Genomic DNA, 9,009 nt, shown 5'->3' on the forward strand with positions numbered 1-9,009 from the left:
CAGCAACTGAATATTTTGTCAGTGTGCAGTGAAGTCGGCTCTGTTCATATATCCTGCCGAGCCTCATAGACGTTAATCAACCAGTCTGAGTATCTGAATATCCTCCTGATCCAATCTTCAACTGAACTGGCAGCTCTTCAGGAGATTAAATTCTTTCCTGGACTCTCGGCTAAGTTTAAATGTTTTACCTTAGTCACTCTGCAACCCTTTGTTGCAATCAGGGTCACTTCGATCCTGCTGATTTGAGAAGTGCATCGCGTGTAGATAGGCCACTTACCTTGTGATGTCATGTGTTCTGCTCCTGTGATATCATAAAGGGTTAGCAACGTTTCGCAGCCGGGCTGTAGCTGGGTGATAACGCTGCACGGCATGGCACATAGAAAATAGTTCAGCACAATACATGTTATGCCGACCTTTTAATCTAATCAAGATCAATATAATGCTTTCTTTCCTTTCATGCAGCCATTAATTTTTCTTTCTTCCATTTGCCTAAGAGTCTCCTAAATGTCCCTATTTCTACCACGCACCACCCCAGGCAGTGTGCTCTACGTCTACCCTGACATCCCCCCCCCCCCCCCCACTTAACTCCAATTACCTTAAAGTTACGCCCTCTTGTATCAGCCATTTCCACTCTGGGAAAAAGGTGCTGGCTGTCTGTTGATATATCTTATAATTTTATAGACCTCTGTCAAGTCACCTCTCATCCTCCTTCAAAGAGAAAGTAGTGACCCTTTCCAGTCAACTTTGGCCTGCTCCTCTCTCAGGCCTCTGTAATTCCTTTCATTCCAATGTGCCTTAAGGTTGTTATAGTCGGGGGTGGTAATGGGGGAAAGCTCCCACTACCTATTAAATGCTCCCAACGGCGTGCGCCTCAAATATCCTCTGACAACCAAGTCCAGCTCCTGGCCTTCATGTGTGGCTTAGATACTAAGCCCAGCAGAACTGTTTCTATGGACAGGAGAAAGGGCAAAGGCGGGTCACTGGCACCTTAAAGCCAGTTGCTTTGGGTAAATGGAGCTCATCATTTGTGGTTGGCAACTCATCTAAGAGAATGAAACCTGATCTCAAATCTCCGCTGCCTTGCGGTTATATCCAGTAATGGGGAAGGCTTCAGGAGTAAACCCCGAGGGAAGAATCCAGAGCTGGACTCCCTAAGGTAGTCTTACATTGTATTCAATGTTGACTGGCAACTACTGCGATGCCTCTGGTACCAAACTGTTTTGGTCTCTGCCGTTCCTTTGGGTTCATCAGATGCGTGGAGAGGGGGAGCCTGTTACATGGGCAACAGCTTGCTCTCCATATTGTACTGCCCTGGCTTGTGTATCTAGACAGCTATCGGTGGTTAACTCTGACCGACGGAGGCCCTCACCTCTCCAGTGAACCACTGCAGGGTGACTAAGGGGCCTTAAGTATGAAAATCAGTAATTTAGAGCTCAGACCATAAGACATAGGAGCAGAATTAGGCCATTCAGCCCATTGAGTCTGCTCAGCCATTTCATTATGGCTGATCCCAGATCCCATTCAACCCCATACACCTACCCTCTCACCATATCCCTTGATACCCCAACCAATCAGTAATCTATCAAGTTCCGCTTTGAATATACCCACAGACTTGGCCTCCACTGCAGTCTGTGGCAGAGCATTCCACAGATTCACCACTCTTTGGCTTTAAAAAAATCCTGACTTCTGTTGTAAAAGGTTACCCCTCAATTTTGAGGCTGTGCCCTCCAGTTCCGGATATCCCCACCATAGGAAGCATATCCACTTTATCTGGTCCTTTCAACATTCAGTAAGTTTAAATGAGATCTCCACACATTCTTCTAAATTCCAGTGAGTACAGGCCAAAGCTGCCAAACGCTCCGCATGTTAACCCCTTCGTTCTTGGAATCATCCTCGTGAACCTCCTCTGGAGTCTCCAATGACAACACATCCTTTCTGAGATAAGGGACCCAAAACTGTTGACAATACTCCAAGTGCAGCCTGACTAGTGTCTTACAAAGCTTCAGCATTATCTCCTTGTTTTTATATTCTATTCCCCTTGAAATAAATGTCAACATTGCATTTGTCTTCTTTACCACAGACTCAGCTGGTGAATTAACCTTCTGCGAGTCTTGCACAAGGACTCCTAAGTCCCTCTGCACCTCTAATGTTTGAATTTTCTCCCCATTTCGATAATAGTCTCCACTATTGTTCCTTTTACCAAAATGCATTATCATACATTTCCCAACACTGTATTCCATCTGCCGCTTTCTTGCCCATTCTTCCAATTTGTCTAAGTCCTGCTGCAATCACATTGCTTCCTCAGCACTATCTACCCCTCCAACTATCTTCAAATCATCCACAAAGCCACCTATTCCACTATCTAAATTATTGATAATGTGAAAAGTAGCAGTCCCAGTGCTGAACCCTGAGGAACACGACTAGTTACTGGCAGTCAACCAGAAAAGGCCCTTTTTATTCCCACTCGCTGCCTCCTGCCTGTCAGCCATTCCTCTGTCCATGCCAGTATCCTTCCTGTAATGCCACAGGATTTTATCTTATTAAGCAGCCTCGTGTGGAGCATGCTGCCAGGAGAAACAAGCAAAGTTGCTGAATTTGGAGGGGTTGCCAGGTACACAGATACAGACAGCAGTGAGAGAGGATTTTCAAATAGGAGAAGGAATTCGAGGCAGCTTGCAAGGAATAGAAGCAGCACAGGATAGGCAACTGCCTACGCAGGGATTCAGGGAGTAGATTTGGTGATGAAATCCAGCTTGGGGATTGACTGAGCATCAAACCATGAACTAAGAGGAAGTTATTTCACGGAAGTTGCTACAATTCTTTTTGGGAGTTTGACAGTCAGGAAATCACATAATTAACAGGGGGCCTTTCCACGCTCAAAAACATCAGCAAGGAGCATGTCAGGAATGAAGAATAAAATGCACCCAACTGGAACTGTGGGCTGTAAGTGTTTCTCCAAAACTAATTCCACAGGAGTTCAAATGAGTCAAACTTATTTTTAAAGGCAGGAAGCCCAAGGCCACAGATTGACTCCAAATGGGAAGCATAATTAACTAGACTGTTACATTGAAGGATGTGAGCCCCATTAATGGGGCATAAAGCCATTTCAAAGCTCAAACAACAATATGAGCATTTACCTTTGCCAGACTTTATTCTAATTTAATTCAATCCCCAGGCATCACAATACACTATGCAAAATACACGTTAACTGGTTCCGGACTTGTTTGCAAGAACAGTGGAGACCAGGAGAGACCGCAGATACTGGAATTTGGAGCAACAAACAATGTGCTGGAGGAACTGTAGGTCAAGCAGGCATCTGGGGGGGGGGGGGCAAGGAATTATCAACATTTCAGGATGAAACCCTTATTCAGAACCTCCTTTTCTTTAAAAAAAAAATTGTGGGGACGTGAGCGGTTGAGGTACTGTCATGTTAGAGGCTGCGGAGGGGAGATCTCCTGATGTAATGAACCTGAAACTTCAATAATTCCTTCCTTTTCATAGATGCTGTTGGACACACTGAGTTGCTCTAGTAGATTGTTTGTTGCTCCAGAGGCAATAGTTTTCCATTGTCGATGCAAAGTTTGATAGGAGGTCTATTGGGTGAGGTCCATCCACCATGGATGTTGGGTCCCAGCTATCTACTGCCTGGCCTGCCGAGTTCCTCCAGCATTTTGTGTGTGTTGCTCAGATTTCCAGCATCTGTGTTTGTACATGACACCAGGACAGCCCAATGTGGAAAGTAAGCTGTTGCCCTTGCAGCAGGCTCCCCTTCTTCATGCAGTTAATGAACCCAAAGGACCAGCAGAGACTAATACAGTTTGGCACCACTGGCACCACAAGAGTTGCCAGTCAACGTTGAACTCACTGCCTTCGGGACTCTAGCTCCAGATTTTTTCTTGGGGTTTACTCCTGAAGCCTTCCCCATGAGTGGGTATATCTGCAAGGCAGTGGAGGTTTGAGATCAGAGTTATCTTTCTCAAAGATGAGCTGCTAACCACGGCCGATGAAACCCATCTGGCCTAAGCGACTGGTTTTAAGGTGCCAGTAACTCATACTTGCCCCTTCTCCTATCAGTAGATGCAGTTCTGCCAGGCTTAGTAGCTAAGTGACATGTGAAGGCCAGGAGCAAGTCTTGGTTGTCAGAGGCTATTTGATGCACACACTATTCGGGAGTATTTAATAGGTAGTGGGATCTTATCCCCAGTAGTATTCCTGGCTTTAACAATGTTAAGCAACCACAAAGTTTGACACAGGGATTGTTATTATGTAGGGTGGCAACATTCGGTGGAATTAGCTAACATCTTTCAATATTCAGTAGAATGGCATCATGCTGAGCTCAGGAGGATTTATACTCACACTTCTTGGTCATAAGGTCAGTTTCCAAACAGAGTTTCTCCCACACCTTGCCCACCCCATGGAATTTTGGAGCCACACTTTAACAGAGGCCAGTTTAATTCATCTCACCAGAGGGTAGCTGCTTCTGTGAATCAGCTGCTTGTAAATTTCAGAACAAAAAGCCGGATTACCAAGGTCAGAAAAAGAACACCATAAAGTCAGAGTGTCATACAGCACAGAATCAGGCCCTTCAGCCCATCACATCTATGCTGACCATTGTACTTATTTATACTGATCCTATTTGCACATCTATGTCTTGATGACTAACGTATTTGTCTGGATCCTTCTTAAATGTTGAGGGACTCTCTGCCTCCACCAGCCCCTCGGTGCATTCCACATTCCAACCACGCTCTGGGTGGTAGTAGTTCCCTCTAAACCACCCACTTCTCACGCTAAATCCATGGCCTCTCGTTTTAGACAACCCCACCAAGGTCGAGATTCTTACTCTACCCCATCAATCGCCTTCATAATTTTGTATCCCACTATCAGGTCACCTCTCAACCTTCTTCATCCCTGGAAAAGCAAACCCAGTTTTCTCTTCAGGATCTACCGAAACACTGGTCAATTCTCATGTACGATGTATTTAGGCTAATTGTTTTCCTGAGGCCGGACTTACAATGAGGCCGTTAGAACTTGTTGGTTTCACAAGTAGCAGTGGAGAGACAGGACTGTAAATTGTACAGTGGTAGAACTCAGCAGGTCAAACAGCGTCTGTGTAAGAAAAGGAATTATTGAGGTTAAACCCCCTGCTCTAGAAAAGATGCCATTGAGCTGGGAAGAGTGCAGAAGAGATTGACAAGGATATTGCCAGGGCATGAGGAACTGAGATACGGAGAGGAGTTGATTGAGTTGAAACCTTTATTCTTTGGAGCATAGGCAGATGGAGGTGATCTTTTAACAGAGTAAAAAATTATGAAGAGCATTGATTGGGTCAATGCACTCAGTCTTTTTCCAAAGGTTGGGGAATGAAGAACAAGAGTGCATAGGTTTAATATGAGAGGGGAGAGATTCAACAGGAACTGGAGAGGCAACTTTTTCATCCAGAGTGTTGTGTGTGTGGAAAAAGCTGCCAGAGGAAGTGGCTAAGACTGGTGCATTAGTACCATTTAAAAGACAGTTGGGCAGGTAGGATAGGGAAGGTTTAAAGAGATATGGTCCAAACATGGGTTAAAGAGATGAGCACAGATGGGTATCTTCATTGCCATGGACAGGTTGGGCTGAAGGGCTTGAATCCATACAACTCTCTGACTCTATCTTCTGCCTGCAGTGAGAGGGCAAACATGGAAACCCGTTATGCTTGAGGCGGAGACTGTACCTCAGAACCCCAATGTGAAGTGTAACATGTGACAAGACTTGTGTTTATAAAACACCTCTCACAATCTCAGGACACCCCAGAATTCTAGCCATCACCCGTCCGTGTATCTGTGGACAGCCACATCTTGCAAACAGGAAGGTCATAATGATAGGACTATTTGCTTTTAGTGCTGCTGGCTTGAGAGGAGAACTATTGGACAGGAAACCCGCTCATATCCTGCTGTGGAATCTTTCACAGCCATCTCAACTCACTGCCTGACCCTCAGAGTGTCTTTAACCACAGATACAGGGTGGTGAGGCCCAGATGACACTCTAGTAATAAGGCAGAAAGTGCCAAGAACACCCAGTGCCTGTGGAGAGACAGACAGACAGGCACACACTCAACTTTTTTGGAACCAAACTTGGGCCATTGAAGACAGAAACGGGTGAATTTATTATGGGGAACAAGGAAATGGCAGATGAGTTGAACAGGTACTTTGGATCTGTCTTCACTAGGGAAGACACAAACAATCTCCCAGATATAATAGTGGCCAAAGGAACTAGGGTAAAGGATGAACTGAAGGAAATTTATATTAGGCAAGAAACAGTGTTGGATAGACTGTTGGGTCTGAAGGCTGATAAGTCCCCGGGACCTGATGGTCTGCATCCCAGCGTACTTACAGAGGTGGCTCTAGAAATCGTGGACGCATTGGTAATCATTTTCCAATGTTCTATAGATTCAGGAACAGTTCCTGCTGATTGGAGGGTGGCTAATGTTGTCCCACTTTTCAAGAAAGGAGGGAGAGAGAAAACAGGGAATTATAGACTGGTTAGCCTGACGTCAGTGGTGGGAAAGATGCTAGAGTCAATTATAAAAGAGGAAATTATGACACATTTGGATAGCAGTAGAAGGATCAGTCCGAATCAGCATGGATTTATGAAGGGAAAATCATGCTCGACTAATCTTCTGGAGTTTTTTGAGGATGTAACTATGAAAATGGACAAGGGAGAGCCAGTGGATGTAGTGTACCTGGACTTCCAGAAAGCTTTTGATAAAGTCCCACATAGGAGATTAGTGGGCAAAATTAGGGCACATGGTATTGAGGGCAGAGTACTGACATGGATTGAAAATTGGCTGGCTGACAGGAAACAAAGTGTAGTGATTAACGGGTCCCTTTCAGAATGGCAGGCTGTGACCAGTGGGGTACCGCAAGGTTCGGTGCTGGGACCGCAGCTGTTTACAATATACATTAATGATTTAGATGAAGGGATTAAAAGTAACATTAGCAAATTTGCTGATGACACAAAGCTGGGTGGCAGTGTGAAATGTCAGGAGGATGTTATGAGAATGCAGGGTGACTTGGACAGGTTGGGTGAGTGGGCAAATGTATGGCAGATGCAGTTTAATGTGGATAAATGTGAGGTTATCCACTTTGGTGGCAAGAACAGGAAGGCAGATTACTATCTAAATGGAGTCAAATTAGGAAAAGGGGAAGTACAACGAGATCTAGGTGTTCTTGTACATCAGCCAATGAAAGCAAGCATGTAGGTACAGCAGGCAGTGAAGAAAGCTAATGGCATGCTGGCTTTTTTAACAAGAGGAATTGAGTATAGGAGTAAAGAGGTCCTTCTTCAGTTGTACAGGGCCCTGGTGAGACCCCACCTGGAGTATTGTGTGCAGTTTAGGTCTCCAAATTTGAGGAAGGACATTCTTGCTATTGAGGGAGTGTAGCATAGGTTCACAAGGTTAATTCCTGGAATGGCGGGACTGTCATATGTTGAAAGATTGGAACGACTGGGCTTGTATACACTGGAATTTAGAAGGATGAGAGGGGATCTGATTGAAACATATAAGATTATTAAGGGATTGGACACGCTGGAGGCAGGAAGCATGTTCCCGCTGATGGATGAGTCCAGAACTAGAGGCCACAGTTTAAGAATAAGGGGTAGGCCATTTAGAACAGAGATGCGGAAAAACATTTTCATCCAGAGAGTGGTGGATATGTGGAATGCTCTGCCCCAGAAGGCAGTGGAGGCCAAGTCTCTGGATGCATTCAAGAGAGAGTTAGATAGAGATCTTATAGATAGCGGGGTCAAGGGATATGGGGAGAGGGCAGGAACGGGGTACTGATTGTGTATGATCAGCCATGATCACAGTGAATGGCGGTGCTGGCTAGAAGGGCCGAATGGCCTACTCCTGCACCTACTGTCTATTGTATTCCAATTCCCAGGATTTGTTTCCCTCCCTGCAGATGTTGCCTGACCTGTTGAGTTTTCTCAGCATTTTTTCTAGTTTTGTTTCAGACTTTCAACACTGAGATTTTACAATACAGGTGTCCCCCGCTTTATGCCACTTCACTTTTACAAAAGACCTACATTAGTAACCTGTTTTCGCATTACAAAGAGGATTTTCGCCTTTACAAAAAATTTCCCCATATAAATTAATGGTTATTCGCTTTACGCTATTTCGGCTTAAGAAAGGTTTCATGGGAACGCTCTACCTTTATAAGGGGGTGGGGGGGGACACCTGTATTCAGGGCCAGGGTCTGACCCAGGTTTTACAAAAGTCTGGGTATAATATTTGACATCACGCTAAGCCATCCCATCTGAAAAGACTGAGAAAATTTGCGCAATCCACTATTTTAAAATGTTTATTAGGAGGCTCTTCATGGACAGGGAGAAAAAAATTACAAGTACTTTTATCAAAATGCGGGGCTGATTATCTTTCAATTTGATGAATGGAAGCTAAGTTTCAGAAGCTGCTTCCTTACTGAGGTTTCCCCAGGGTCCCCTCAGTTTCGTCAGCCTCTGTCACCTTGCCAACTCTGTAAGGGCACATGAGCTGCCGTGGCCTCACATTCGATGGATCCCTTCAGGTAAAGTCAAACCCAGCATCACAAGGGGCTAAGAGGCAGACAACAAGGACTGGGCCTACCCAAAGTGGTGTGATCTAGAGGCACGCAGGCTTGGTAGTGAAGCCTGGCCACATCCAGAGGGGCAGGGGTCAGAACCTAGAGCCCGACCTCAGGTAGGACAAGGTAGGATTTGGAAGCACAAGAGTAAAGCAGCAGTCACACAGGATCAGGCACCTGAGCGGATAAGTTTGGTTCAGGGCTCTGTTGGGTCCCGGACTGGTTTAGGGGCCAGGCAGGGCTAAGAATGCAACAGGGATTCAGCACCACAAGGCATAGGTCAAAGATGCAGGCCAGGTTCATGAAGATCCCATCACTAAATTGCCCAGCTGTGAGGGAAAAAAGGAGGGACAAATTTTCAATCAAGCATTGCTAACGTTTACAATGTTGCTAAAGAAAACCCCACAAA

The sequence above is a fragment of the Hemitrygon akajei genome, chromosome 2 (genome assembly GCF_048418815.1).
Source record: "Hemitrygon akajei chromosome 2, sHemAka1.3, whole genome shotgun sequence".
Classification (NCBI taxonomy): domain Eukaryota; kingdom Metazoa; phylum Chordata; class Chondrichthyes; order Myliobatiformes; family Dasyatidae; genus Hemitrygon; species Hemitrygon akajei.